At 45.1% G+C, this 20,617-nt stretch overlaps 1 protein-coding gene and 1 non-coding gene across 2 annotated transcripts in view; one reads left to right on the forward strand and one right to left on the reverse strand.

Annotated features, from left to right (window-relative positions):
* Positions 1–20,617, forward strand: part of LOC126330168 (protein FAM43A) — a 592,769-nt gene that overhangs the window by 243,807 nt on the left and 328,345 nt on the right. The window lies entirely within an intron of this gene.
* On the reverse strand, positions 14,864–14,938 carry Trnas-cga (transfer RNA serine (anticodon CGA)). The gene has a single exon. It is a non-coding gene; the product is annotated as a tRNA-Ser (tRNA).

Genomic DNA, 20,617 nt, shown 5'->3' on the forward strand with positions numbered 1-20,617 from the left:
AAGACAACTGTTTCACCTTAAATTGTGACAGAATGATGTTAGGTTTATTAAAGTAAGATAAAAAATATGGATCCAGTAAGATTTCGCTTCATTACACACGCCAAAGACTTTCCTCTTGTAAGTCCGTACTGTTTCACAATTGTTCCGGTGTACACTATCAAATTACGGAAAAACATTAAGCATTCCATAGCTTTATTGAGATCGAGGAATTATTGCAACAAGATAATCCTAGTATGGTGCCGTCACCCTCAAGGATATGATCTTACGCCTTTGTTCATATAAAATGATCATGGCACTCATTACAAGTAACTTCCTTTTCATTTGTTGAGTGAAAGAAATTTTCAGCAGAAAACATTCCTCCGTTGATATAGAGACGATCGCTGCTGTTGAGAATATTTTAGAATCAAAAGCATTGATAGATCGTAAATATCCGGAAAGGGTATGTGGAGATTAGCGAATCTTATTTTCGGAAGCACTACTAAATATTTAGACACACCCTTCTGAAAGGTATGAGCTTTAAGAAAACCACCCTTACTCGGGTTCTTAACTTCTTCTACGAGAAAGGTATTTCCACAATTTACCGTGAAACGGCATATAAACGCAGGAAATTATTTTACTGAAGTCGGAAAGGACGGCAACTAGAAAACCGTAGCGGTTCTTTTAGGACGGCTGAGACAGTTACGTGTGAAGGTCACAAGAAGTAGGTTACGGGGTTACCGTGTAGCTGATACGACGTATGTGTTGACCCAACGCCATTTTGAGCGAAAGAAGTATAGAGAAATTTGAGCTATTTCTAGAAATACAGTAGAGCGAAATTCTTCACGTGACACTTTTAGCCAGTGCAATGACGAATATAGATTCTGTTACTCAGGTCACACAAGATAAAACATCGAATCTAGCTCCGCGGTCAGCATGTTGATATGATAACGGGTTGTACAGCATTACTACAGGGTCATTCGTATCAGATCGAGCGTATCTCATACCAGCACATCTGCAGCAGCTCTTCCTCAGTGAAAAAGACGCTGTTTATTCGTATTTTTCAGTTACTTTTTTGTAATTTTAAAATTATCGTACATAAACAGGTAAGTCAACATTTTGTCCAATGACTGAAGAGTGATATTTTCTTTAGCTTATAGTATGCGACCAGTTAGCGTGCCAGATACGTGTGAAATAATCATTAGACATGAAACTTCCTGGCAAGTTAAATTGTGTGCCGGACAGAGACTCGAACTCGGGACCTTTGCCTTTCGCGGGCAAGTGCTCTACCATCTGAGCTACCCAACCACGACTCACGTCCCGTCCTCACAGCTTCACTTCTGTCAGTACCTCGTCTCGTATCTTCCAAACTTTACAGAAGCTCTCCAGCCAGGAAGTTTCATATCAGCGCACACTCCGCTGCGGAGTGAAAATCCTCTCATTCTGGAATCATTCCCCAGGCTGTGGATAAGCCATGTCTCGGCGATATCCTTTCTTTCAGGAACGCTACTTCTGCGAGGTTCGCAGGAGAGCACACTCCGCTGCAGAGTTAAAATCTCATTCTGGAATCATTAGACATAATCGGAAGCGATTATGCCTCAGGTAAATAGAGGAAATAGGGTAAAAAATAATTCATTCTCTCTCTCTCTCTCTCTCTCTCTCTCTCTCTCTCTCTCTCTCTGTGTGTGTGTGTGTGTGTGTGTGTGTGTGTGTGTGTGTGTGTGTGTGTGTGTGTGTTTGGGGGGGGGGGGGGGGGGGGGTGCACGCGCACTACGGCAACGGGTAAGCAAATCAGAAGCAAAGGCCATATATCACCACTGGAAACGCAGTTCTAATCATCGTAATCTAATATCTTGCACGAAAGCCCTGTCTGGTTTGCAAGGTATGAGGCAGCTTTCGATTTCTGTTCGCGACTGCATTTGAAGTTACCACGCGCGAGTCAATGACGCACGCTTCGAATGTCAGTAATGCTATACAGCGTCAGTCTATTGCGGAATCTGAAATTTAAACTCCTGGGTCTATCTACCAAAGCCAAATTTAGGTCTCATCACATATTTACATGCTTCGTATTACTTTTCCTCGTCATAATGAAATAAGAGAAATCAGAGCTCGAACGGAAAGATTTAAGTTTTCCTTTTTCCCATTTGCCATTCAAGAGTGGAATGGTAGAGTAGTAGTAGTAGTAGTATGAAAATGGTTCGATGAACCATCTGCGAGGCACTTAAGTGTGAATTGTAGAGTAACCATGTAGATGTAGAAGCTGCCAGTTTTTATAGAAAAAAAAGCATTGTTCTCAATCAGATATTGGCGCATTTTATGGCAATTTTGTAGTGCTGCGAATATTGACGTAGTCCATGAACAGCTTCACTACGCACTGGCTTTGTCCACTGGGAGGCTGACACTGGTTGGTTCTCCTAAGTCATCGGCTGCCTTTTCTCTGATGCTTCTGCGGGCACAGGTTTCGTTTCTGTGAAGTGTACGGGGAGTTAGCTGAAAATGCACCGTTTTCGATGTTTCATGTGACGCTCAGCGTCAAAACGTTTTTTCTCTTACCACGAGCTACAGTTCTTGAAAGTTTCGTCCCCAACTTAGTCTGATGCTACATTCGGTACAAAGAAATCTGTTGACGGCAACATGAAAAATAATAATAATAATAATAATAATAATAATAATAATAATGTTAACATAACTAAAACACGTATAGCAGGAGCCTACTTGGGGGTTACCCAATTTATTTTGCGTTTTCAGCCACACTTCATTTTTTTGTGGTGATAATGAAAAGGAAATTTTCTTTTGATACACCGTCGCGTGAATATTCGCACGAGCAGTCTTTGTTTGGGTTAATTCCACTCACATTGAACACAGAATATCTTCTGGTACATCGAAGACACGACACTAAATGTATTCTAACGATCCTAATAGCCCCTTGTGTTGTCCTCGTCCACAATTTTGTCGATAGCTTCCCATCGGAAACAACATACTCACTTGTGTCCGCTAAATAATCTTCAATCGAATTCGGTAATTGTTTTGATACTCCTGAAGTATTTTTCTCAAAATTAAAATAACTGAATGGAGCGAAAAAAAACCGTATCACTGTCCTTCAGATGCTTGTGATGTACATGTTAATGACTGATGTACTAATATGTATTGCAGGAATGATCATCATAGCTATGCAGCGGGCATATGTGGCTTCTACAAACTACTGCGTAAGGCGAAAGAAAGACACTTGATAGGAAACCTTATGCAGCCTAAACATCGCTCTAACGTCACATCAAAGAACCGTCCCTGACGGGCGGTGTAAAGCTCACAGCGAGGTGGTGTTCCGTTTCCGGCACGGCGCGGGCCCGCTGGTGCGTAGCGGGCTGCGGCTGCAGAGCCACCTGCTGCTCGTGTGACGTCACGCGCCAGCCAGCCGTGTTTGGACGGGCCCGCCACCGCCGCCGACAGTTTGCCCGTGGCTTACGGACTGCCGCCAAGTTGCAACGCGAGTGCATTAGGGCGCCGGTTTTGTAATGCCTGGCAGGGAGATAGCGTTCCAAGGAGTGTGACAGTGAAAGTGTTCTTCGAAATCTGACCTGTTTCTCAACAACGGTAATAATATAGTGCTGGTGGAAGCACGTGTGACACACAGTATTATGCGGAGCTGACGAATTTGCTCACTTGGACTGGAGAATTACTTTCATTCTTCTCAAGTAATACCTGTGCTCATCTTTTCCGTTTTGGTTACAGACAGATTTTCGTCGTCTTAGATGTACGCACCCTAACATATCAAATGCTATCAGGAAAGAAATGCTGTTAATACACTTCCATCATTACAAAGTTGTTGGGCATTCGTTTTAAAGTTGTCCTGTAACATTCATTCTTCTTCATGTCACATTAAACCAACCTGTAGTAGATCATTACAGTCGGTCCTGCAGCTTTATTTTTAATACATAAATATATCCGTGGTCGTTATGGTTCTAACTTGCAAAAAATTGACGAGAGGCGAATATGTGACGTAGCGTGGGTGTCGAGTCACTGGCTGCAGAGTTTTTGACGGATACTATTGTGCGCTGACAATTCTGCGAGGCTATTGTATACTACACAGATACTGCTGCCTGATTCCGGTACCCTGTACTGGTGGGGAAGGTGAAGACCGCCTGACCCCGATACCTGTGAAGAGCTACAAGCACCCGATGTCACTGTCGTGTTCTGCGTAACAAGAAAGTAAAGAACCTTCTTTTGTGTGCAGAGCGTCAACTACACCTCACTGGTAGGCAGTTTCTGTATTGCTTTTAACCAGCCATTAACTTAAAAGTACTTTATTTACGGCACGTTTCGGATGCTTTTCTCCGTCATCAGGTGGCAGTTGCAGTGTCTGTACTTCGATCAGAATAACAAAATGATTGAAACGCACTGAAAAGGACAATATTGTCGCTTTTTCTTTAACGCGCACGCCCAATACAACTGTGGTAGCACCAGCTGTCACATTCAGTACTGAATTTTTTCGTACGTTTTCCGTTAATTTGAAGCACTAAGTGCGCCTTGTCACTTCGCTGCTTACGCCGACCTGTGTGGCCGTGCGGTTCTAGGCGCTTCAGTCTGGAACTGCGTGACCGCTAAGGTCGCAGGTTCGAATCCTGTCTCGGGCATGGATGTGTGCGACGTCCTTGGGTTAGTTAGGTTTAAGTAGTTCTAAGTTCTAGGAGACTGATGACCTCAGATGTTAAGTCCCATAGTGCTCAGAGCCATTTGCACCTTTTTTTTTAACTTCGCTGCTTAGTTTCGCGGTCAGGTGCGGACGTTATGAAAATATCAGCACAAATAAACAAAGCAAAAGACGAAAACGAAACTGAAGAAGTGCGTTAGTTGCCGTGCCGACGCACTTGCCGCAGTGGTTGCCGCAGTTCCCATGAGATCACCGAAGATAAGCACTGTCGGGCTTGGCTTGCACTTCGATGGGTGACCGTGTCTTCCGAGTGCCGTCGGCAAGCGGGGTGCACTCAGCCGTTGTGGGACCAATTCAGGAACTACTTGATTCAAGAGGAGGAGCGGCTCCGGTCACGAAAGATGACGTAGGCCGGGAGAGCGGTGTGCTGACCACATGCGTTCCATATCCGCATTAAGTGACGCTTTCGGCAGAGGATGACATGGTGATCGGGCGGTGCTGTTGGGCCTTTCGAAACCTGTTCGGATGAGAGAGAGAGAGAGAGAGAGAGAGAGAGAGAGAGAGAGAGAGAGAGTTAGCTGCCGTAGTCGTCGTCTGCAGAGCAATTGGCAGCAGCGAGCAAAACAAAAGGCACGTCAAAGCGCGTTCTGTGGTTGGTTCTTACTATGGAATCCTTTCGTAAACATTTACTGTCAATATTGTGTTACTCTGATCCGGGTACACCTCAAGAGCAATGCTCCTGGAGAACTAACGACGTAAAATATTCTAGAATGTTTAATCACTTTGTAGTGAGTGCTTTTGGAGGATTAGTCCAAAATGGCTCTAAGCACTATGGGACTTAACATCTGAGGTCATCAGTCCGCTAGAACTTAGAACTACTTAAACCAACTAACCTAAGGACAACACACACATCCGTGCCCGAGGCAGGATTCGAACCTGTGACCTTAGCAGCAGCGGGGTTCTAAACTTTACCACAGGTTTTAAAAGTTTTGCGCTTCTCTTGGCTGACAGCGATGCCACGCGTTTTCTTTTGTCTTAGTGACATGCATCGCTCTGGTTTGTTTCCGCATCAAGTCCATAGAGCACGCATTTAAAGCAGTAACTGGGCGTCCATGAGGAATGTGTCCCAGCAATGTCAGCTCCCACCGGAGATCAGATGGCAGGCGAAAAATGTGATACTGGTCTAATAGGATATGGGTGAAGGAGGAAGGGGAACGGAGACAGATTGGCGACATTACAGTATGTTGTTTTCTCTATGCAGTACGCACTGGGCTTGGTTCGTGCATGTCACTTAACTAAGTAGTCATACAAATAAGACTAAGCATTGCAACTAGCATACGCTAGATTTTGAGTATTGTAAAGGTTAATAATGTGTTTCGTCGCTTCCATCTGTAGTTAGCGTGTAGTTTGTTCGCTCACCCCGTACCGCCGGCAGGCCGCAGCAGGTAGCCGAGAGTGCGTCAACACAGACGGTGTCCCGAACAGGGCATTGACGCGCGGCGGCGCGGGGGCGAACACGTGCGTGCGGTGCGTGGGGTGTGCGCGGGCGCTCTGCCCGCCTCTGCCGACGGATCGATGCCGTCTGTGCCGTGCCGTGCTGTGGCTGGGCCTGGGGTCACACACAACGCCGGCGTGGGCCGGCCGGGCAGCTAGTTTACCTCAGCCAGGCGCAGCGCGGCCACTGCAGTTCCGGACTTACTGCCTCCGCCCCGCCCCCCCCCCCTCCCCCAGCCACCCCGACACACACACACACACACACACACACACACACACACACACACACACACACACACACACCTTGGCTCCAATAAGTACCTGGACAAATGTGTTCGCACATCACTACGTAATACGGAACGTGTTGTCAGTAGAGGGGGAGTGGCAACGGACTGGCTCAGCCTGGAAAACTCAGTGACTTCGAACTTCGACTTGTCACAGGATGTTACTTGAGTAATAAATCCATTGAAGACATTTCAACCCTTCTAAAGCTGTTCAACTAGACTGCTACGACATGATTGTGAAGTGGAAATGCGAAGGAACAACCGCAGCGAAAACCAAGATCAGGCAGATCTCATGCACTGACTGACAAGGATCATAGAGTATTACGGAGGGTGGTTGCTAAAATATCGTGAAATCAGCGGCAGGACTTACTCATGAGTTCCAAAGTCAGCAAGCACAGCGATTGTGCTTAGGGAGTTAAGAACAATGGGGTACAATTGTCGAGTAGCTTCTCATTGGCCACACACCTACGCTGAAGGCCGACCGGAGTGGCCGTGCGGTTTTAGGCGCTACAGTCTGGAGCCGAGCGACCGCTACGGTCACAGGTTCGAATCCTGCCTCAAGCGTGGATGTGTGTGATGTCCTTAGGTTGGTTAGGTTTAATTAGTTCTAGGAGACTGATGACTTCAGAAGTTAAGTCGCATAGTGCCCAGAGCCATTTGAACCATTTGCCTACTCTGAAGAGCAAAAGAAACTGGTATAGGAGTGCACATTCAAATACACAGGTATGCATACAGGCAGAATACGGCGCTGCGGTCGGGAACCCCTATATAAGGCAACAAGTGTCTGGCTCTGTTGTTAGATTTGTTACTGCTGCTGCAGTGGCAGTTCATCAAGATTTGACTGAGTTTGATAGTGGCGTTACAGTCGGCCCACGAGCGACGGGACACAGCATCTCCGACGTAGCGATGAAGTGGGGATTTTTCAAGTACGACTATATCACGAGTGTACCGTGAATATCAGGAATCCGGTAAAGCATCAAATATTCGACATCATTGCGGCCGGAAAAAATCGTGCAAGAACGGGACCAACGATGACTGAAAAGGATCTATTAGCGTGACAGGAGTGCAACCCTTCCGCAAATTGCTGCAGATTTCAATGCTGGGCCATCAAAAAGTGTCAGCGCGTGAACCATTCAACGAAACACCATCGACATGGGATTTCGGAGCCGAAGACCCACCCGTGTAACCTTGGTGACTGATCGACACAAAGCTTTACACCTCGCCTGGGCACGTCAACACCTACATTCGGCTGTTAATGACCGGAAACATGTTGCATGGCCAGACGAGTCTCGTTTCAAATTGTATCACGTGAATGGACGTGTACGTGTATAGAGACAACCTCATGAATCCTTGGACCCAGCGTGTCAGCAGGGGACTGCTCACTCTGGTGGATGCTCTGTAATGGTGAGGGGCGTGTGTCGGTGAAGTGATATGGGACACATGACACGTCTAGATACGACTGTCACGTGACACGTACGTAAGCATCTACTCATGTCAATTGCGCACTCCGACGGATTAGGGCAATTCCAGCAGGACAATGGCTCCATGAACACTCTTCTGAGTTTAAACACCTCCGCTGGCCACCAAACTCGCCAGACATGAACATTATTGAGCATATCTGGGATGCCTTACAACGTGCTGCTCAGAAGAGATCTCAACCCTCTCGTACTCCGACGTATTTATGGACAGCCCTGGAGGTATGATGGTATCAGTTCCTCCAGCTCTACTTCAGACATTAGTTGAATCCATGCCACGTCATGTTCCGGCACTTCTGCGTATTGTGGGGGCCCTACACGATATTAGGCAGTTGAAGCAGTTTCTTTGATTCATCGGTATATATAGTGTAAGCTAAACGATGTTTGAGGTGGTGTAATGAGCGACGCCATGGAACAGTTTGGGTTTCGCGGATATCTGAAGACGTACCTGCCATTATGCGTCGTACAGAGAAGTAGAAAGGTGGTCGGTTTGCGTTATGAGGGTGCTTTATTGTGGTTAGGGTGTGGATCACTTTCTGTGCTTAATAAAATGTTGAATGCGGAAGAAAATGAACACATTTTAGAGTATCGTTTATTGTGTACAGCAAAGGCAGAGCTCGGAGGCGATGATTGATTGTATCAACATGACAATCACACTATCGATGTTGGATGACATCCAACATAGACTTCGTTCCAAACCATAGAGTCCACCACCAACACGTTCTCTGATTTCTGGTCCTAGCGATGTATGACTGCCATTCCTCCACAGGCGACTTCTAATCAAGCTGCGGAGCTATGGGGTATCGTCTCAGTTGTGCGACTGGATTCGTGATTTCCTGTCAGGAAGGTCGCAGTTCGTAGTAATAGACGGCAAATGATCGAGTAAAACTGAAGTGATATCAGGTGTTCCCCAGGGAAGCGTCCTGGGACCTCTGCTGTTCCTGATCTATATAAATGACCTGGGTGACAATCTGAGCAGTTCTCTTAGATTGTTCGCAGATGATGCTGTAATTTACTGTCTAGTAAGGTCATCCAAAGACCAGTATCAGTTGCAAAGCGATTTAGAAAAGATTGCTGTATGGTGTGTCAGGTGGCAGTTGACGCTAAATAACGAAAAGTGTGAGATGATCCACATGAGTTCCAAAAGAAATCCGTTGGAATTCGATTAATCGATAAATAGTACAATTCTCAAGGCTGTCAATTCAACTAAGTACCTGGGTGTTAAAATTACGAACAACTTCAGTTGGAAGGACCACATAGATAATATTGTCGGGAAGGCGAGCCAAAGGTTGCGTTTCATTGGCAGGACACTTAGAAGATGCAACAAGTCCACTAAAGAGACAGCTTACACTACACTCGTTCGTCCTCTGTTAGAATATTGCTGCGCGGTGTGGGATCCTTACCAGGTGGGATTGACGGAGGACATCGAAAGGGTGCAAAAAAAGGGCAGCTCGTTTTGTATTGTCACGTTATAGGGGAGAGAGTGTGGCAGATATGATACACGAGTTGGGATGGAAGTCATTACAGCATAGACGTTTTTCGTCGCGGCGAGACCTTTTTACGAAATTTCAGTCACCAACTTTCTCTTCCGAATGCGAAAATATTTTGTTGAGCCCAACCTACATAGGTAAGAATGATCATCAAAATAAAATAAGAGAAATCAGAGCTCGAACAGAAAGGTTTAGGTGTTCGTTTTTTCCCGCTCGCTGTTCGGGAGTGGAATAGTAGAGAGATAGTATGATTGTGGTTCGATGAACCCTGTGCCAAGCACTTAAATGTGAATTGCAGAGTAGTCATGTAGATGTAGGCTTTCAGATACCTCAAGTGTCCCTAGCAGAGTCGAAGTCCATGTAAAGGCGATGGGTAGGAACCTTCCATATTAATGTCCAATAACACATGTTCGGATACGTATGATCAGATAGTTTAAATTGCCGGTAGACTCCCCGCAGCGCAGCAAATTCTTTCGTTATCCAGTGCGTGTGGAGTGGACATAGCGACACCACAACAACAACAACAACAACAACATTCATTGTGCGTTCATCAACAGGCGCAGTTAAGTTTCCGACGTCATTTTAGTAGAGAGTACGATGCTACCTTCTTACAGCTCATAGTTTTTAACGTTAGCGCCAGCAGTTTCAAGGATTTGGTTATTCATATAGGAGGAAATCAGCAGTTTGCCCTGTGTTTTTGCTCAACACGAGAAGACAATTCAACAGTTTTGCACACAGTCCACAGAACTCTGTTCGTCGTCCCAGTGGACTGTTAGGCATTCTTCGCATGCCTGGTAGATGTGTCTCTGAAACCACACAGAGCATAGTTGCTGCAAATCCTTCATGAGGGTACAGAGTTTTGTGAGTCCGTTATGGGCGGCGTAGCGGAAGATAAGTTTTCTTCCACGTTCACCGTTCAGTCATGTTGTTACATTCCAGTCAAGTGGAAAAATGAACGTCCACAAAGTAAGACTGTGTAGAATACTGCAGTTAAACGATTCATTTGAGCGTGAGAGGAGCTCTACAAAGATTTCCGCCGTTTCCCGAGGAAATATTTACTGCCTGTTTTCTCTACCCTACAAATCAAGTCGACTTTACAGGTGATGCCGCTACTTACCCTCCTTTCAGTTTACTGCACGAGCCAGGATACATCCCGTACCAGTCCTCCAACAAAGGAAAAATCCTTGGCAGCACCTTCGTTGGCTTTATCGTGTGGCAGTCGGTAGCGAGCGTCTACTTATCATTATGAACAAGATTGTATTGTGGACTAGCATATTCCACTGCAGAAATACCATTAGAACGATATCACTAACTGTCTCTTTAGGAGAACATTACAAACGCAGCTTTAGGTATTACTATCGTAAAATAAATACCAATCTCATTTTCTGCATCAATACTCCGCATAGCACTGTGAAGAGCACGACAAAGGATTTTCGTATTCTTCCACTTCTTAGCATTTATTCACGTTCTTTTAGAGTAAGTAGCATGGGACAAATGGTTGCTTAAATTTTTAATTACTTATTCTGCGTTCGTAGTCCCTTCCCACGAGATCTGTACCTAATGGACATTTGTGTGTGCTAGATTCCTCACTTAGTCCTCATTCTTGAAACTTGAGAAGTTCGCTTTCACACGATAGTCTGCACCGACATCAAATGTCAGGGTTTTGAGCATCTCCGTGACACTAAGCCGTGGATTAAAAAAAAAAAAAAAAAAAAAAGAATCTGTGATCATCCGTGCTGCTCTTCTTCGTGTACGTTGAATACCCCATGATAGTCCTATTTGGTACTGGGTGCCGCTCACGTGTAATATTCTAGGACAGGTCGCACAAGGGTTTTTTAAACAGTGTCTTAGGTAAACTGACTGTGTTTTCCCAATGTCCTACCAATGAACAGCAGTCTACCACCTGCGTTACCTGCGAGTGGGTGTATGTGATCATTTTACTTCATATCCCCACAAATTGCTACACAGAGGTATTTTTATGGCTTGTGACCTATATTGTACTAATAGAATTCAATTTGTTTTATATTTTTTAACATTTACAGGGATTTGCGTATCTTCGCACCAGTTTGAAATCTTATCCAAGATCTGACTGAGTGTGCAGGTCTTGTTTTCATCTTTTTATTGCAGTATTTCGTTCTAGATAAATGCGTCGTTTGCGAAAAGTTTATGTACTATAGATATTTTTTGCTAGGTCATTAATATAAGATGTGAATGGAAAGGGTGCCATCACACATCCCCGCGCCTATCCCTAAAATCACTTGCAGATCTGCGAATGACTCTCCATTAGGTGTAACACTGTGCATTCTCCCTACCTGAAAATCGTCAGTCCAGTTGCACGTTCCATTTGATATTCTTCGCGATCGTACTTCTGTTACTTACCGTTGATGTGGTACTGGTACGCTTTTTGGAAATAAAGAAATACAGCATCCATCCGATCACCTTTATCCATGGTTTTCAGGATATCACGAGGAAAGTGGACGTTTAGCTCCGCATGACGTGTTTTCGGATTCTGTTCAAGATATCGCATTACATCTGAAGTCAGAATATATTGTAGGATTCTAGAACAGATAGGTTATAAAGATACTGGACGATAGTTATGTCGAAAACTCCTGATACTCTTATAGCAGACTGGTGTGACCTGTGTTTCTTTTCAGTTACTGGACACAGATTTTTGTTTCAGGGTTTCCGCTATATTATGATTGATTGAAGTGTACTTCGTATCTCCTCGTATTCCTGTTTACCCTTTACTTCGTCGTGTATGACTAATAAAAAGTGACAGCCGAAGGGGAGTAGAGGTGAGAGCCTCAAATTGTGGTGCCGCAATCAGTGTGAAAAACACTGGGCAGCGATAACTTTCCGTCACCGGAAATAAAACCTGGGAGGCTGCTTGATCGCGGCAGGACTCTTCGGTGTCTGTGTCTGCGTCCAGACGTGAGTTGCTTCCGGCGCCAGTGAAATGGCGCGGAAGCGCGGTGCACGGGCCAGGGGGCCAGGAAATGGCTTCTGCGAGGTTAGCAGCCGGGGGGGGGGGGGGGGGGGGGGGGGGGGCGCTCTGTTGCTGCTCCCGGGTAGCTTCGCTGTACCAGCTGACAGTGGCTGCACTCCGAAGAGGAGTCTGCCTTCTTACTGTTGTGCAGTACTGATGTTCGGCTAGACCTCTCTGCGAAACATTCTGTTCGAAGTAGCTACCTTACACAATAACACTGTAGTCGTTTATGTTTGCTACGGCTGTCATAATTTCTGCGATTCTACAGAGCGTCGCAGTAAAAATCTCATAAATTCAAAAAGTTACGAGGCTGTATTAATAAAAAATAGGGGAACTTAAGATGCTTGCTTTAATGCTTATAAGTGTTCTATACAGTACCTACCCTCTCCCCCCCAACCCCCCACTCCTCCATACACCACCCACTCAGGTACAACTCGCAAAACATTCGTACAAATCATGTGAAACTGCCATAAAAGTCTTTCTTTGGGAAGTTATTAAACTCCCCTCCCCTCCCCCCCCCCCCCCCCCTCACACACACACACACACACACACACACACACACACACACACACACGCTGGCTTGACTGTCCGTTATGTTAAAGCGTTGAGCATTCATGTGAATTTTTATCCTTTCGTGGCAGGTTCGTACTGGTATCACAAAGCCTCACCAACCGCGCGATGTTTCCTTCCAGAAAAGAATAGTTTCGGTTTTACATTTCAGTCGCGGCAGGTGTCCATGCGCCGTTGTCTCTATTCGACAGTCAATGCGTGCGAGACAAACTTGACTTAAGACGTTCTAGGGGACGTCTTCAGCACTTTGTTGAGCAGTGTTGCTCCATTGCGATTTGTGACACGAAAACATCGACACACTGGACCGCACGTCCAGTTGACATTGCCTGGCTCGCAACTGAGTGGTCAAGTGTACATCTGTTGTTAACAGTTGTCAGTTAAAGCTGCTGCCAGTAGTTACTGCACCGACGTCGCTTATACACCATGAATAAAATCAATCTGGAAACTTTTCTGGTGGACAGTCTACGTATCGCTTTTATTCGATATTAAAACCGAGACAGCTCGAAAGTGAAATGATTAAGTTTCGGGGAAATGGTGAACTATTGGACCCAGAATCAGCAGAAAAATTAATCAATTTTATTTCACTACCATAAATTTACATATATCACACACTGGTAATGTGATCATCTGTATTAAAGTAATATAATTAATGCACTGTAGCGCCCCCAAAATTAAAACGTTGCAAAGGCGCTGATCAGGAGTTGTATGGAGGAATTATTTAAGAGCCCGACAGGTTAGACCTCTTACCACATTTATTTTAAAAACACAAGTAATGCAGAATAGTTTCAGAAGCACTAGCAACAGGACTTAAAACTGTAAATACGCCTGAAAAGCAGCTCAGACCACTTATCAGAAATTATTTTAAAACACTAGCAACGCAAAGTAGGTTAGATGACAATCCAGATTTTGCCGACGAAGAACGCCAACATTCAACCTGAAAACTTGATAAGAACCCGGTATTTAATTACATTCGTCATCGGAAACCAGAGCCTATTCAGCGTAGGTAGAATATAATTAGGTGTTAAGAGCTCTAAAACAGAATAGATACAGTGGTAACAATCAAATAGTATCTTAAATAATTAAAAGTAATCTAAAATAACGTACGCATTTAAGAGCGAGTGAAATTTATCAAATGAACCAAACAGTAGGACAACGTATTAATTACCAAAACAGCGTAAAGTAAGGTGCCGCCCAGGCGATGTAGAATTAGTTATCAGGATCACTCAAGGCGCACACACAAGCTACAGTTGTCACTCCCGTTTGGAAATTTTAAAGAAGGGAAACTTAAATACTTAGGTATTCGAACTCCCGCAAACCCTGCCAGCATTAATTTGTTCGAAAATATACTGATGGAGAAAAACCCATCAAGAAATAGTTATTGTAGAATAATGAAATTTTGCGAAAACATCTGTCCAGGAAACGTAGTTAAGTGATAAACGCTGCAAGGACACAGGTTAATGTAAGTGCGAGAAAGGCCATTGCAAATGTGAAATGCTGGTACAAAAAAAGCGGGTATACAGACAGTTAAATGGAAGCATGCAAACGTGCAGTTCAAAAGAAAAGTGCCGGATGGCAGTTTGAGAGACGGAGTTTATGCCTGTTGCACTTCGTCCGTCAATACAGGGACAGGTAATACGAGTTGGGGGTGACGCTAGAGTTGTCATCTGATGATGTCCTGTACGCGTTCCATTGGAGACAGATCTGGTGATTGAGCATTCTGTAGAGCATATTGGGTTGGAACAGCTGTATGTGGGCGAGTGTCATCCTGTTGGAAAATATCCAATGCTGTTCACGAATGGCAGCACAGCTGATCGAATTACCAGACTTACGTACAAATTTGTAATGATGGTGAGTGGGATAACCTCAAGAGACCAGAATGAGATTTTCACTCTGCAGCGGAGTGTGCGCTGATATGAAACTTCCTGGCAGATTAAAACTGTGTGCCCGACCGAGACTCGAACTCGGGACCTTTGCCTTTCGAGGGCAAGTGCTCTACCATCTGAGCTACCGAAGCACCACTCACGTCCGGTACTCACAGCTTTACTTCTGCCAGTATCTCGTCTCCCACCTTCCAAACTTTACAGAAGCTCTCCTGCGAACCTTGCAGAACTAGCACTCCTGAAAGAAAGGATACAGCGGAGACATGGCTTAGCCACAGCCCGGGCGATGTTTCCAGAATGAGAAAGCTGTGAGTACCGGACGTGAGTCGTGCTTCGGTAGCTCAGATGGTAGGGGACTTGCCCGCGAAAGGCAAAGGTCCCGAGTTAGAGTCTCTGTCGGGCACACGGTTTTAATCTGCCAGGAAGTTTCAACCTCAAGAGTGTTCTTGCTGTCATATGAAATCGCGCCCCAGACCATAACTCAAGGTGCAGGTTCAGTGTGTCTATCACGCAGACAGGCCTCCTCAACAAACACACGACCATCACAGGTAGCGAGGCAGAACCAGCTTTCATTAGAAAACACAACAGACCTCCACCCTGTCCTCCAATGAGCTCTCATTTGACACTGATGAAGTGGCAAGCGGCGGTGGTCTCAGATCTGTGGAACACAGGCTACATGGCGTCTCGGTCGGAGCGTCCTTGAAGTAGCCGATCTGTAACGGTTCGTTGTGTCAGTGTGGTACCTACTACTGCTCGGATTACTGTTGCAGACGCAGTACGATGCGCCACAGCCATGCTCCGGACACGACGATCTTCCCTCTGGTTAGTGCCAAGTGGTCGTCCGGAGCCCGGTCTTCTTACGACCGAACACTACTGTGGCCACCGTTCCCTGCAGTCACGTACAGTGGCTACATTGCTTCTAAATCCTTCTGCAGTGTCGCAGAAGAAGCATCCAGCTTCACGACCACGATCGTTAAAGCGCATATTTAAAGCAAACCCGATTTACTTCCTCATGGTGCCTCTATCAGCGGCACTCTCGAGCGACTGGCGCGAAATTTTTAACAGACTTCATCTTTCAGTTGTAGAAACGCGTCTACCAATTTTCGTTTGTCTCACACAACTCTTCTTGTTATTGAGATTTTTGTTCCGTCAGTGTAAGTTCATTCAATGTGTTCCGCCACTAAGACGCAACGCGGCAGACGGGAGCTCTCCATTAACTCCCGTTATATGAAGGTGGTAACTGCCACACAGCCTCGCAGTGAGTAAACCTCGGTGAAGTACATTAGCGGCGGAATTAAAACCTGGCTCCACCACATCAAATGTCCCACAATAGCCGTGGAGACGACGGAAGGAAGCGACGGCTTTAAACGTCGCTACCCACGACGTAGCCACCCCCGATCAGGAGAAACTCTTCCCTTCCCCTCTCCGCTACCTCCAGGACATCACGGGTCCCTTGTGTCAAAATACTCAATCATTATAATCTGTGAAAATGACCGAGATTTTGTCGGTGTTAAGGGTCATACGGTATATAGGTAAATAATTCTTGTTTGCTTGATGGTGATTTTCTGGTAGCGTGCTCCTATTAATTCGGCGCACAGCTCGCAGCATTCTCGCCTACTCCAACACGTCGTCGACCACCTACGTAGGGCTGATGTTGTTCTACATCTACATCCATACTTCGCAAGCCACCTGACGGTGTGTGGCGGAGGGTACCCTGAGTACCTCTATCGGTTCTCCCTTCTATTCCAGTCTCGTATTGTTCGGAAAGAAGGATTGTCGGTATGCTTATGCGTGGGCTCTATTCTCTCTGTTTTTATCCTCATGGTCTCTTCGCGAGATACATGTAGGAGGGAGCAATATACTGCTTGATTCTTCGGTGAAGGTATGTTCTCGAAACTTTAACAAAAGCCCGTACCGAGCTACTGAGCGTATCTCCTGCAGAGTCTTCCACTGGAGTTTATCATCTCCATAACGCTTTCGCGATTACTAAATGATCCTGTAACGAAGCGCGCTGGTCTCCGTCGGATCTTCTTTCTCTCTTCTATCAACCCTATCTGGTACGTATCCCACACTGTTGAGCAGTATTCAAGCAGTGGGCGAACAAGCGTACTGTAACCTACTTCCTTTGTTTTCGGATTGCATTTCCTTAGGAATCTTCCAATGAATCTCAGTCTGGCATCTGCTTTACCGACGATCAACTTTATATGACCATTCCATTTTAAATCACTCCTAATGCGTACTCCCAGGTAATTTATGGAATTAGCTGCTTCCAGTTGCTGACCTGCTATTTTGTAGCTAAATGATAAGGATCTATCTTTCTATGTATTCCCAGCACACTACACTTGTCTACATTGAGAATCAATTGACATTCCCTGCTCCATGCGTCAATTTGCTGCAGATCCTCCTGCATTTCAGTACAATTTTTCATTGTTGCAACCTCTCGATACGCCACAGCATCATCTGCAAAAAGCCTCAGTGAACTTCCGATGTCATCCACCAGGTCATTTATGTATATTGTGAATAGCAACTGTCCTATGACACTCCCCTGCGGCACACCTGAAATCACTCTTACTTCGGAAGACTTCTCTCCATTGAGAATGACATGCTGCGTTATGTTATCTAGGAACTCCTCAATCCCATCACACAATTGGTCTGATAGTCCGTATGCTCTTACTTTGTTCATTAAACGGCTGATCTCGTTGTGCCGGTAATGCTATTGTCAGTAGCAGATCCAAGAAGGGGTAGTAGGATCATGACTCTTCCCACGACCCCAGAAAATAGTAAAATCGTACATATTTTTATATACATATTTTGCAGCACCCCGCACAGATCATTGACATTGCCGAAGTGGGTTCGCTTGCGTGCTTCCTCGATACAGATTAAAGAACCGCAGGTACAACCACAACGTAGGTGGTCTCTGTGGAGAGGTCTGAATAAGCCGCGGTTTCAGAAAAGGGGGAGCAGCCTTTTCAGTTGTTGCAGGAATGACAATCCAGATGATTCACTTTGGCCATGTAACTTCAGCCAACAAGGCCTTCCTGTGTTCTTACTGCGTTCGGGTGATAGAAAGAGGAAACTAGAGCCGTTACACTTTTCAAGGACATACAGCTCTGCTGTATGACTTACATATTGCGGCATCCTCGTGGGTGAAGTACGCCGGAGATAAAATAGACCTCGCAATATGACCTTCGGGCGACGGCTCCACAGGATGATGTACTTATCAGGAGAGAGTAAAAAAGACGACTTTCTCTGGGTCAATACGTGGAAGATTGCTTAAGAGGATAAGTACGTTAGCGAATGTAAAAAGAGAAATGTTTTTTTTTTTTTTAATTTAGACATATTGGGAAGTAGCGAAGTGAGTTGGCAGGAAAAACAGTACTTCCGGTCAGGCGAGTATAGGATTATCAACATAAAATCGAATAGAAGTGATGCAGAAATGTATGAAGGAACTGGCACAGGTTACATTATCACCATGACTCGAATCAAATTAGTCGTTGGAGATAGCTGCGGTGACAATCAGTTTGTAGATTACGCAGCTAACTCACGGGAAGTAAAGTAGCGTGGAAACTAAAGCGTCTCGAAAATCCAAGGGATTACAGAAATTACAACTTACGTGTAACACAGAATACTTTTTCCAGTTGCTTGAGTGAGGGCGTGACCACATGGACCGGCATGCGGCCTGAAAGGTCAGATCAAGTAGCTCACACACAGGCTGACCATGTCCGCTGTCAACAACGAATCCAACATTTCGTGGGTCTACAGCGAGGACCGTCGAATCACACGAAGCTGAGTAAGGGTAGACGGAAAAGGAAAAGGTCTACCAGAAAGGAAAAAGAATGACTTGCCGAACGTTTGCGGAAACGACTGAGAGGGAAAACGTTGCCCTCATTGCGCTCGTACAGTCTGAGTTTGTGGACTGGTATTCAGTCACAGTGCTTAGTAAAATACCGACAACTGTGAGCATACATTTAAATTTTATAACGTGTTTAATACGATATTCTCAAAGTTGAGAGGTTTTTGCTGTAACAGATCTTAAATTAATTGTATGGCACGTTTACTTCACATTTTTTCGGATGTGTGCTTTTCGAAGGCTCTATTTTCCTGAACTTCAATTTCTTCGATATTATGCTGAAATAATGTATATTCGCTCATGTGAACGAATTAGTGTTACAATAAATAGTTTGCGATAGCTTAGAAATTAATTACTATATTGAGACATTTTATATATTATTGGCCGAGTACCCTGCGTTGGCCGAGAATGTATTTATTCCAGTCTTCTGTTACTCTCTTCCCTCCTTCCCTCTCTACGTCTATCTCTCCACCTCCCCGTCTTTCTGTACCTCTCCACCTCCCTCCTCCTCTCTGCCCCACCCTATAAGAGGTTGCTTGTTCTTACCGCCCCAGTTTCCTTTTCAGATAGAGTATGCATGGCTGCCAACTTGATTGAAACCGATCCATTGGTCTACGAGGAAGTGTTTACTCGTGGCTTTGCCCGCGTACACACATGACACTTCTATTTCACATACATTTAACATATTTCACACATAGTTTTACCTATGTTTCACCCCCATCTTTAGGGAATTTAGCCCGACAGTTTCTTGTATACGCAGCTCTATCTTCCTGACGTCATGTCTTGTGACCTGCGTGACATATAATCATATAAATTTGCAGGTACGCTCAGTGGTATATGTGAATACCACTTGCAAAATGTGTCGCGAGTACAGTTCGTACTAAGGAAGTAATAAATTAAAACATCATACCTGAACTTTCTTCCTTTCATCATGTGTGGGGTCTGTCAACGAGAAAGTTTCATAAAGGTTCGAAATTGTGTAAAGTCTATTTGAGGGCACTAAGTGCTCTCGTTCTCAAATACTGGGCGAATAAAGTTCGGGTATTCGCGGTTAGCGGATTACATTTAATTTTCACTCCCGTCCCTCTCTTTAGGTGCGTAAGTGGTTCCTAACCTGACAGCGGTTCTTTCCGTTTAGTTGAGTCAACTTTGCTTTAAATCGGTCCGATTATTTAGGAGGAGATGTGGGACAAACAAACATACACACACGTCTGTATAATATGTCTGAGTTATATTAGTAAAATCACACAAATCTGTGACACGTTAACAGCGTTGTTGGCGACAATTTATTGGTGAGGGGAAGACAGGCAGTAACAAGTTGTGACCGCTCCCAGAACACGAACCTGGCTTCGACGCAGACTATTGTCCAGACAGGCCTCAGGCTGTGCCAACCGCAGTCTCCCCTCCAGTCGGCAGATACATCTCCCGGACGGCAACAGCACTCTGCTCTTAAGCTCCACAGCACAGCCTGCTTCTCTCACGACGACCAGCTCCTCCGTCGCTACGCGGCCCGGCTCACCCTCGCTCGCAAAAGTTAGATAGCAATGGAACCGCCTTTCTCCAGCTGCAAGAGTAAGAATTGCAAATACCGGAACATTAGCACATTGTAGCATATGCGGCGTAAAATGCTTAGTCACAAAATAGTTAATGTGGAGTGTTAACAGAGTTTTTAGGGCAAAAAGTCGCTGAGTTGAAAGCGCTGCTATTGGCACGATTTTGCAGATGTGAAACATTGTTCGGATTATATTTCAGCAGAATTAATGTGCTTCCGAGCAGTCTTTCACACTCGATGAAGCTAACTTGGTCCCGATGTTTCTTGATTGTACGAGGCCGTGCTGAGAACTAATGCCACCCAATTTTTAATTCTGTTCTCGATGTTGGTTTAGGCGTTACATGTCATGCATATTCCTCGATCTACTTTCCCGCTTCGCTAAGTTACACCCTCTGCCGTTAGAAGGGTAATA

This window comes from Schistocerca gregaria, chromosome 2 (assembly GCF_023897955.1).
Source record: "Schistocerca gregaria isolate iqSchGreg1 chromosome 2, iqSchGreg1.2, whole genome shotgun sequence".
NCBI classification, from domain to species: domain Eukaryota; kingdom Metazoa; phylum Arthropoda; class Insecta; order Orthoptera; family Acrididae; genus Schistocerca; species Schistocerca gregaria.